Source organism: Dermacentor andersoni, chromosome 3 (genome assembly GCF_023375885.2).
Source record: "Dermacentor andersoni chromosome 3, qqDerAnde1_hic_scaffold, whole genome shotgun sequence".
NCBI lineage: Eukaryota > Metazoa > Arthropoda > Arachnida > Ixodida > Ixodidae > Dermacentor > Dermacentor andersoni.
In genome coordinates, this window is record NC_092816.1 from 217,836,917 (window position 1) to 217,847,923 (window position 11,007).

At 48.9% G+C, this 11,007-nt stretch overlaps 1 long non-coding RNA gene across 1 annotated transcript; it reads right to left on the minus strand.

The window, feature by feature from the left end:
• Positions 1–376: 376 nt before the first annotated feature.
• Positions 377–2,372, minus strand: LOC140216652 (uncharacterized). The gene is made up of 3 exons (XR_011893229.1): positions 1,953–2,372; positions 1,798–1,875; positions 377–846 (listed from the first exon to the last, which is right to left on the minus strand). It is a non-coding gene; the product is annotated as an uncharacterized lncRNA (long non-coding RNA).
• Between the last annotated feature and the right edge of the window lie 8,635 nt (positions 2,373–11,007).

Sequence of the window (11,007 nt, forward strand, 5' to 3'; positions counted from 1 at the left end):
CATCGGTCGCCCGTCGGGGCCCCCCGCTTGCCTGCCGCTGCCGACACAACAGTACCTCCTTGCTAAATAGCTGGAGGGCTAAGTTCCCGCGCATCGCATTTGGATGAATCTGCGAGCGGGTAATGTGCGGCATTACTTTAAGAGTAAGTGAATCCATGTCCAAGGCATTGTCACAGAAGTTCAGCACGTCGCATCGCACCAAGCCGTGGCACTACGGTGTCAACGTAAACAAAGGCTGGAACAAGATGAACTACTTCGGTGCACGTGCTACCCACAACTGACGACGACTTGTGTCTGCAATCCTTCGACTGGCGTCAGTAACCCGCCAATAGAGTTACTGTATATGCTACCAATGGTAGCATATACACCAGAACACCGTGAATTCAAAGCGCGCCGCCATATTGATGAGCGCCGGTCGCGCCATCTATCCCAAGCGCCGCGAAGTAGCAGGCCTGGGCTGCCACGCCGGGAGATGCGACCCGGCGCGAAAGCGAAACTTGGGCTTTTTAGCTGGGCGGAAGGCGTGTTTCGCGTTTTTTCTAGCCTGTCATTTTCGCTGTCTCGATTCAATCAAACTTCAAGACCTCATGCAAGTCCGCAATGGCCACACTGAGTGATGTGCAGACTGCAGAAGCGAATACATCGAGTAACCACGTAAGCACGTAACCTGTGAAGGATTTTACAGCACTGTGTTGGTGCCACATTTTATTAAAGCACGCAGAACATTGTCCTCGGCACTTTCAGTTTCGTCTTCTTTGTCATGGTCACTACTGGGTTGGCCGCGTTTGGCAACCAACTGGCGAGGTCGTTTGACTGCCTGATTAGCAGACGCCTGCCCTTCACCACCTGCACATTGAAAACAATATATATGTTATAGTAAGAAGGGCTGTAGTTCTTTCCCTTGCCATCACTGTTGCGAAGACATAAAGTCCTCTCAAAATGAAATAGAAAATGCACCAGGCCAATTGTATCGTGCAACCCCTTAAGAGTACAACATTAAGAACACAAGCCTACAGTACTCGAACAAGCAGCATGTGATGCTAAACCTGCACTCATTGGAAAATGAACTACAGTAGTTATAATGTTCAACTACATGTGCAGTCAAAGCCCATATAACAGGGCGAGCATGACGGATGCAGGTTTTTTACAGTTGCACAAACCATGACAGGGCACAGAAAATTACCATCACTACTTAATGCTGCATCATCAGGGAAGCCTTTGGTACAAGACAACAACCGCACCTGCATTCCAAAAAATTAGCCCCACCAACTGCAGCTACCTGGTATCAGACCTGTTTCGCTTGTGCGAGGCCATATCGGATTGTTAGCGCTCCCTTAGAAAACAGTAAAAGAAACTGGTGAGAACGAGCAAAATTTTCTTACAAAATACAACAATAATTAAGCACCTTATTTTCCTCGCCTTATGAACGGAAAAATTTTGCGCTTTGCCCTGCATAACAGCCCGCACGCAGTTTAGAGCTCAGGATGCTCAAATGAATTCGTTACGAATGACACCTGCAACACCAGCTCGTAAAGACAGGCGCGCTGGAAGAACGCCTTGGGCGACGAGCAGTCGTTGTTTACGTTTTTGTCGACGCATGCTACGTGACGAGCAGACTTCGTTTTACTTTCATTAGCAATAACGCTCACCAGCAGGGCAACATACTATTGTTTATAACTTGTCGTTCACGCTTAATGGTCATGCCGTGCAGCAGCTGCAAGTATCGCTAACCGCAAACTCAACTGTTCCGCTTAACCGTCGGGAGCTCTGCCTGAATGAAAACACGAAAAGGCTTGCCTTCTTGTTATAGCCAAGGCGAAGCACCGGCGCGGGATTCTGCTCTGTGGGCTTGTCCAGAAAGTGCTCGGAGCAAACCTGCGTATTACACATATTACGTTCGTAGGGCGCAAAGTTGAACGTGGCACCAAAATATACACAGATCGAATACTCACTCGTGCATTTTCACTGGGTTGGTAGTTCTTCCTATTCACTGCAGCTATCCACCGGTGGCGCAGCTTGTCATTCTTCGTTGCGGATGGAAATCGGTGCAGGCTGAAAACACCGCACCGGCACGATTCCCTACGTGTATTGTGCTCTTCGCAAACAGCGCTAAGCAACCTGCTCCTTTCCGCTCGTTATTTTGGCATCCAAACACGACGCAACGATGCCCAGATGACTTCTTGTACTTTGGATTCGCGTGAACGGGCACATTTCCGCACTTTGGAGTCCTAGAGCTAGCGCTAGCCATTTCTGCTGGTCGCCGGCGAACACGCTTTGGCAGCCCAGAACAAAATGGCGCTGGTCGACCGGGCAATCCGGGTGCGAGAGTATGCGTTCGATTAGCCTGGGTGCGAGGCTAGCGTGTTCTGGTCTATACAGTAACTCTACCCGCCACTAAAGTCCCTTGATAATTTGAAAGTAGCGACACTCTATGAACTCTGCCGCCGCCGCGCGACCTCCTCGCCTCCTCCTCGCCCCTTGCGCGTTCCCCCGCGGCAACCAGTTTTGTCCCCGTTTTTCTGCGCGACGATTAGTCTCCCTGCCGTTGCCCTTGGAAACGCGCGGATCTTGAGTTTTGCTTGTTTTTTTTGTTCGCGCCATTTTCCTCCTGAGCACGGCTGGCTCGGTGCTTTAGCTCGGCGTAGCGAACGTTGTACGCTGTGTTTCTGGTCTATGTGCTAGCGCTATGCCGGGCTGTTGCTCATATAACTGCAGCAAGAAGCCTGAAGATGGTTATGCCGTTTTTATGATACTACAACGTAAGCGTGACGGCTTGCGTAGGAAGCAGTGGCTGCATGACATTGGCCGAAAGAACTTTGTTCCGACAAAGAACAGCGTTGTTTGCGAGCTGAGGAGTCTTTGTTATAGTTCGTAGCAAAGAATCCCGTAATGCTGCATTTTTTTTTCATTCTTCCAGCCTGCTCACCAGCGTTTTTGTTGCGGTTGTCCTCAGTATGCTTAATATTCTGGGAAGGCTCCATCACTTCGCACGTCGCTAACTGTTGTTATTCAGTTGGAAGTGCAGTATTATGATTCTGCTTTGCACCCTGAATAAATTAGTGGCAAGTGTACCCGTAGTATTGCAGGTGATGAGCGTTAACTAGTCGAAATTGAGTTTTTTTAGTTTTAAGGCGAAAGCCTTTAGATCTTTATGTTTCGAGGTCGCGTTGTAAACTGGAAGTATCACGTGACCCAAGAAAGGCCAGAGGGGACCCAAAGCATGTCCACCCCTGTATAAGAGAATGATTACCCAAGTTAATTAATGAGTCATTAGTGGTTGACATAAGGTGGATTAGGGACGATTAAGGTTGATTAGGGAGTATTAAAGAAGATTACGGTAGATTAGAGTGCATTATGAAGGATTAAGATGCATGAATAAAGATTAAGGTGCGTGGAGGAGGTAAGGCGGATTGTGGTGGATTAAGGTGAAGTGTTGATGAAGGGGTATTAAGACCGATTAGGGTGGATTAGGGTGCATGAACAAGGATTAGGGAGGATTAACGTGGTGTTACGTTTCGCCTACGACGCGCGGTATAGCCGGCGCGGCTGCAACGGACGCCGGGGCTTCATACAAAGCGGCGGACATTTTGGCCCGTTCAGCGCTGCCGCGACGCCTCCCTGCCAAGCGCGTCCAGGCATGTTTCAATGCCACGTGTCTTCGTGTGTGCGTGTGTGTGTGTGCATGTTGGTGCCCACGCTTGTCGAAGCGCGGCAGCCGGGGAGAGGAGCTCCCCCAACTGTGAAGCGAGGAGGTCTGACCGGCGCCGGCCCGGCGGATGCGTCACCTACTCGTCTCAACGTGTCTCTCAGCGTGTCCGTGCCCCACATCACGTGCGCCTCTGACGAGGCGTTCCTTCTTGCCCGCGACTCCGAGAGTATAAAAGCAGCTGCCCCGGACGCCAGGAGAGAGGCTCCGATTTCTTCCGTTGAGTTACGTGCTCTCCCGTCTCTCCACTTCGGTCGACCTGACCGGCCGCTCTTTTGCGATGCTAGAATAAACAAGTTGTTCTGTTAGCAGTCGACTCATCCTTTGCCAGCACCTTCGGATGCTTCCAGTTGTGCCCCAGGCCGCCAGGCCAACGCTACCCTTGGGGCTTGCTACCCAGATGCAACAACTGGTGGCAGCGGTGGGATCGCCACAACGGAGGCCAGCAGCGAAGATATGCGGTTGACTGTATGCTGAGCAGCACAACGACCATCCGGGAGCAGTGCAACGAGCCCTGTGTGATGACTGGTTGCCTGCAGCGGAACGACTGGCTGCGAGGTTTGGTGAGTGCGGGACTTTCTTCTTCTGAGTTTTGCCAGGCTTTTGTTAGTGTCAGAAACAGAGCTGGTAATTGTGGTTGTCGTTGCTGCCGGGTTAGTTTGCGGCAAGACAATAGTACGCAGTAGAGAAAGCAGCATTCAGAGCAGCCATGGATTTGAAGTCGTTGCGCAAACCGAAATTGCTGGAGCTTGCAAGAGAGTTGGGTCTGGATGTCTCAGACAAACTCAGAAAACCAGAACTGCTGAGGGCTATTCTTGAGTTAGAAGCTGAGGATGACGAGCTGTCGGAATGCCTTGAGACCATTGAGGAGAGGGCAAAAAGACAGGAGCGCGACCTTAAAGAGCAAAAAGAGAAACAGGAGCGCGAACTTAAGAGAAGGATATTCTTGATGATGGGAAGGAAAGGTTGGGGTAAAGTGCAGCGCAGTAACTGTCTCTCAGCAGAGGACACCTCAACCGCGCTGCACAGGGGGTAGGGAATGAAAGTAGGGGGAGAGAAAGAACAGAAAGAGCGAGAGCAACAAGAGAAAGAAAAAGAGCGAGAGCAACAAAAGAAAGAAAAAGAGCGAGAGCAACAAGAGAAAGAAAAAGAGCGCGACCGTCAACACGCTTTGGAAATGAAGCGTCTCGAGGTAGAGATAGAACGCGCTCGTAATGGAAGTCAGGCACACGGTGCAGGAGAACGAGTATCGTTCAAAATGACTGACCTGATGCGGCCGTTTAAGCTTGGAGAGGACATTGGTTTGTTCCTGGTTAACTTTGAGCGAACGTGCGAGAAGCAGGGGTTCTCTCGGGAAACGTGGCCACAGCGCTTGCTCACTTTGTTACCCGGCGAGGCGGCCGACGTAGTCGCTCGCTTGAAGAGAGAGGAGGCAGAGGATTTCGACAAAGTGAAATCGAGTCTGCTAAAAAAGTACAGGCTGTCAGCGGAGGCGTTCCGTCGGAAGTTTCGGGAAAATTAGAAAGGCAGAAGTGAGTCATATACAGAGTTTGCCTACAGGCTAATGTCAAACATGCAGGAGTGGCTCAAAGAAGAGAAAGCGTTTGGTGACCACGAGAAAGTTGTGCAGTGTTTCGGGCTGGAACAGTTTTATAGTCGGTTACCTGAGAACGTGCGGTACTGGGTCTTGGATAGGCCAGCCGTTAGTACAGTGGCTAAAGCCACTGAGCTAGCCGAGGAGTTTGTGACGCGTCGGGCTCGCGGAGCTAAGGACGGTCAAAAGGGTGAATTTGGCTCCAAGTTTGAGAGGCCGAAGTTCACACCCATGAGAGCAAAGGGGAACACACGTAGTGCGGATGCTAGTGAGAGCAGTCCGACCGAACCTAAGGAGACGGCGGCAGCCGAAGCCGAACGCAGAAAGCGGTTCGAGACTAGGCAAGCGCGCGTGTGTTATACGTGCCAGAAGCCGGGTCACTTTTCGGCGCAGTGTCCGGAAACAAAAACAAAAGTCGTGTTTTTGTCATTATGCAGCACTGACGAGAACATGAAGCTTCTCGAGCCTTACATGCGAGACGTCCTCGTGAACGGGAAAGAGTGCCGAGTGCTTCGCGATTCCGCAGCTACGATGGATGTAGTTCACCCTTCTTACGTAGAACCCGATATGTTCATGGGCGAGTGCGCATGGATCAAGCAAGCCGTGGAAGCTCATAGCGTGTGTCTGCCCGTAGCAAAAGTGCTTATTGAAGGACCTTTCGGAGCACTTGAGACGGAGGCCGCAGTGTCATCTATGCTGCCCCCAGTACCCGTACCTATTTTCGAACAGGTCCGATCACCTCCTGCGCGAGAAGGGGCTTTTGTTTGGTGAGGCTAGCGTTCAGGCCTTAACCAGATCGATAGTTCGGGAGCTCGCTGCAAAGGCGGTAGTTGCGGGGCCGACGTTGTCGAACAATGAGAAAGGGTCAGAGGCGCAGCAAGCTGATATTCAGAGCACGTCCGAACTGAATAAAATTGAGCCTGTAGCGTTGAAGGCACCAGATACTGGAGAGGAAATGCCCGACACGGGAAAGTTAGAAGAGCTATCTGCAGGTTTGCTCATCGCGCCTACGTCAGATGGACTCAATAGGTTGCTAAAAGTCAGCCGGTCGGCTTTGATAGCCGAGCAAAAAAAAGGATGCCAGCCTAGAAAACATCCGCTACAATGTCAAGGAAGGTATCGCCAAGAAAAATGCTCGTTTTGTGGAAAGAGGTGGGGTCCTGTACCGGAAGTATCTAGACCGCAGGGGAGTGGAGTTCGATCAGCTGATCGTGCCTCAGTGCTACCGCCAGGATCTGTTGCGCTTGTCGCATGGGGGTTCGTGGTCCGGACACCTAGGAGTTAAGAAAACTAAGGACCGTTTCTTGCAAGAGTACTATTGGCCAGGGTGTTTTCGGGACGCAGACCACTTTGTGAGGACATGTGACACCTGTCAGCGGGTGGGAAAACCAGGGGACAAATCGAGGGCGCCGTTGAAGTTGGTACCTATCATTACGGAGCCTTTTAGACGGCTCGTTATTGATACAGTGGGACCTCTGCCGGTAACAACCACGGGGTACAGACACATCTTGACTGTGATCTGCCCAGCGACAAAGTTCCCTGAAGCAGTGCCGCTTAAAGAACTCAGCTCAGTTGAGATAGTCAATGCACTACTGTCCATATTTGCGCGAGTTGGTTTTCCTGCGGAAATCCAGTCAGATCAGGGCACAGTGTTTACTAGCGCTTTGACGACAGCCTTTCTCGAAAGGTGCGGGGTAAAGCTGTTACACAGCTGAGTGTACCACCCACAGTCGAATTCCGTTGAGAAGCTCCACTCCGTCATGAAGCGCGTGTTGAGAGCATTGTGTTTTGAACAACAAACTGACAGGGAGCTGTGTCTGCCTGGGGTGATGTTTGCATTAAGGACCGCGCCGCATGTGGCTACGGGGTTTTCGCCAGCTGAGCTGGTGTACGGTCGCTCGCTGCGGTCTCCGCTTCGCATGCTTCGAGAATCGTGGGAAGGCAGGGGCGACGACCCAGTCGTGGAGGAGTACGTGCTTAGGCTCCTCGAACGCTTAAGAAGGGCACAGGAGTTGTCAGGTGAAGCAATGGCAAAGGCCCAGCAGAGGGCCAAGGTTTATTATGATCGAACAGCCAGGGCCCGTCGTTTGGAGGTGGGCGATGAGGTAATGATATTGCGCACATCGCTAAAGAACAAACTCGACGTGCAGTGGGAGGGCCCAGCACGCATTGTTCAAAACTGTCGGACGTCAACTACGCGGTGAGTCTGCCAGGAAAACGGAAAGCACAGCAAGTTTACCACTGTAATCTGCTCAAACCCTATAAGCAACGGGAAGCAGTGGTGTGTATGATGGTAAACGTTCCCGAAGAGCTTCCGGTCGAGCTTCCGGGACTAGGCTCAGTGACGAACAGGGAAGACACCGATCAAGTCATTAGTGACTTAATCAGTAAAGCACCGCTGTCGCCTGAGCAGAAAACCGAACTACACCAGCTCTTACAAGAGTTTCAAGGTCAGTTCTCTGAGAGGCCTGGTAGGACTTCTGTCCTTACTCATGATATAGAACTTACCTCCCCAGAGCCAGTACGATCCAAGGCGTACCGGGTGTCACCCCGCCAGCACGATATTATGGAGGCTGAGGTAAAGAAAATGCTACAGCTGGGTGTTATTGAGGCGGGTGAGAGTGATTATACGTCCCCTTTGATTTTAGTTGAGGTACCGGGCAAGGAACCTCGTCCTTGCGTCGACTACCACAGGCTTAATTCCATCACTAAGGATCAAATTTATCCGATCCCTAACATCGAGGAGCGCCTTGAGAAAGTTAGTAGCGCTCAGTTTATTTCCACCCTAGATCTTGTCAGGGGTTATTGGCAGGTTCCACTTACAGAAGAGGCTAGTAGGTATGCGGCGTTCATTTCACCAATGGGAACATTCCGTCCTAAAGGCTGTTTCACATGCTGCGACTGCAACGACGAAAATCGGTGCTGTCGCACGCGTCGCAATGCGATTTTTAGAGGGCTCATTTCACATGATTGCGATTTCAACGATGCGACTGGTGCGACGCCCAGGGTTGCTTACTGCCAGGTTTCGTGGCACACGCTGCATAATTCTTTTATTGTAGTGAATAACACGTTTACACTATAATATTATTGACTTATCTTGATTAGAAGCAAATAATATGTACGTTTACTAATTTAAAAACGTTAGTTAAGATTTGTCTTGGGGTGCGCGACGGCGGTTTCGGTAGTTCAGTGCGACATCGCGCACGTAAACAGCTGTTCGCAGGTGGTTCAGCGATTCTTTATTCTATGGTTCAGCGCTGTGTGTTGTCTTATCTACATTCTATGACCGTTTCGTTCTGCCTGCGCTACAACAATCTACAAGATGACCTATCGACAAGTTCATATAGCTACCGTCACCGCATATGCAGTATTCGGAATTCGGCTGCCACAAAGTTGTCGTGTCAGCCCAACAAGATCCTCGCGCTACCCGTGCTCGGCGTCAGGTGAAATGATGCGTGTATATTGCCCGTCATTGCGCATATGTGGTGCCTGCTCCTAGCCATATTCTTACGCCAAACGCAACAAGAAGCACCAACCCGAACGCCCGCGTGTGCCCCTGAACGAAGCCTCAAACGATGTGATTACGACGTGGAATGAAAATTGTGTTGTGAAATTCAACTTTAGCGCTAGCCTGGTTCGTCCATCGCCGTGCTTGCGCTGCGAATATATATATGGGAGCCCTCTCTAAATATTTCTAAAGGCGCAAAAGCCGACGCATCAAATGTTTCGAGTAGTTACCGTCACTTTTGTAGATACCTGTACGTTGTAACATAGCATTCTAAAAGACACGCTTCTCGTCCACTTTGTTGTCCCGTCTCTCGCACTGGTAGTATACTCGGAACTTCTAACAAGAAGACCATATCAATACGCGCTATCCATAATGCAGGATCGTAGGCCCACGGCAGGCGCACTTGCCGCAGAATTTTTCAGCTTTCTGCTCAGCCTCGCACGCCGCTCACGGTTAGCCTGTTTTGTGAAAATAAATATTATTATTATATTATTAATGTTATTAGATATTATAGTTTCTTCACTGTAATTTATAGCAATCATCCAGATTTCTTAAGCTATTCGTGCATTTAACCTGTATTAGATCAACATTGTTACGACATGCTTATGGGAGTCATTTCAAACTAGATTGCTCAGCCAGAGAAAGTACAAATGCAAGCCTCAATGTTTATTCCAATTTGGTATTCCTAAATATTATATTGGCAGAATTTTATGCCTGCTTGCATTTCCTGCAATTCAATGTTCAGAGCTGGAAAAACTGATTCCTTTTCTTGCTGTCGAAAGGCTGCTTCAGTGTCGATAGCAAGCTATAATTATTCATTTCGAAAGTGTGAAGCAATGACTATATGTCTAAGCTTATCAACGCGTTTTTGTTCCACGAAAAAAATGAATGAATGACGTGCTTATGTACTTATTTATTTATATACCTCGCAGGCTGCAAGGTTGGAGTATTATGCAAGGGGGAATAAAAAAGTTGTTACAAAAGAAAGAAGGGCACGACATTAAGAAAAAAACCAGCAAAGAAAGCAGCACCAATACATTGCACCAACTAGCCCAACATGTTTTACTGGCACAACAATATACAATACTTAACAAACAATAACAGAAAAAGTTACTGCCCATGCACCCTGTAGAGACGGTAAACCAGCGAAGCTGAAATGTGCTGCCCCAGTGTTTATCACTGGGTTAATTCCAATGGTTTATTCAAGTCTCTCTATATTATTGGTTATGTCTGTGTTTCTTAATGAGGTTATGCACATGTTTGGCTTGGGTTTATCACATTGTTTATTTGGAATTCCACACATTGCACTTTGCATGATCACCATCATGGAAAGTGCAATGAGTGGTTCATTGTGGTAATCCAGCGGGTCCATCAAAGTCTTTCTGAATTATATCATGGAAAGTGCAATGAGTGGTTCATTGTGGTAATCCAGCGGGTCCATCAAAGTCTTTCTGAATTATGTTACGCACTTGTGTTTTGTAATGCGTTAATCATAATGTTTATGACTCAGTTACGCACTGTAGTTAAGAAGTGACACACCGGGGCTGCACATTTCATTTAATTAAATACAGGGACACATTTTCGAACCTATTGGGAAGCCGGAGAGACTGCTGCACGCGCACTCTACTGCTAGAGAGAAACGATGTCACTATCGGTCTAGCCAATGGCCCACCACACCTTTGCTGTGAGATAATAATGACATCATGATCTTGTCTTAACCCCATCCCCCTCTGTGTCCCTTCCCTGCAATAATACGCAGATAAATGTATGTTTGAAATGCATAAGCATTTCTATGTCTACCCAACAAGAAATGTGTCCGTCCATCATGCAAGACGAATGCAATGGCTCACACCCCCTTAAACAATGGCTCATTGTTTCATGGCTCACTAGGGTTTTTGGGATCGGACCATGAGTGTTTCACCTAGGCATATACAGCTTCACTGTAAAAAGAATGAACGCCTTTCTGCTAGAGACCGAGACAATCATGAGGTGTATTAACAAATGAAAGTTTATTGAACACGCCGAGTAAATGCTGTTCGACAAGCAATAAATCGAATTTACACAAAAAGCAGAAGCGAGATCTGATGTGTGTCCATACAGATCCCAACAGAAAACGCATCCATCTCTGAAAGTGTAACAGCGGCCATGCTGACACAAGATTCTCCCAGTGTATTTGCATCTACAGCATCCATAATTTCT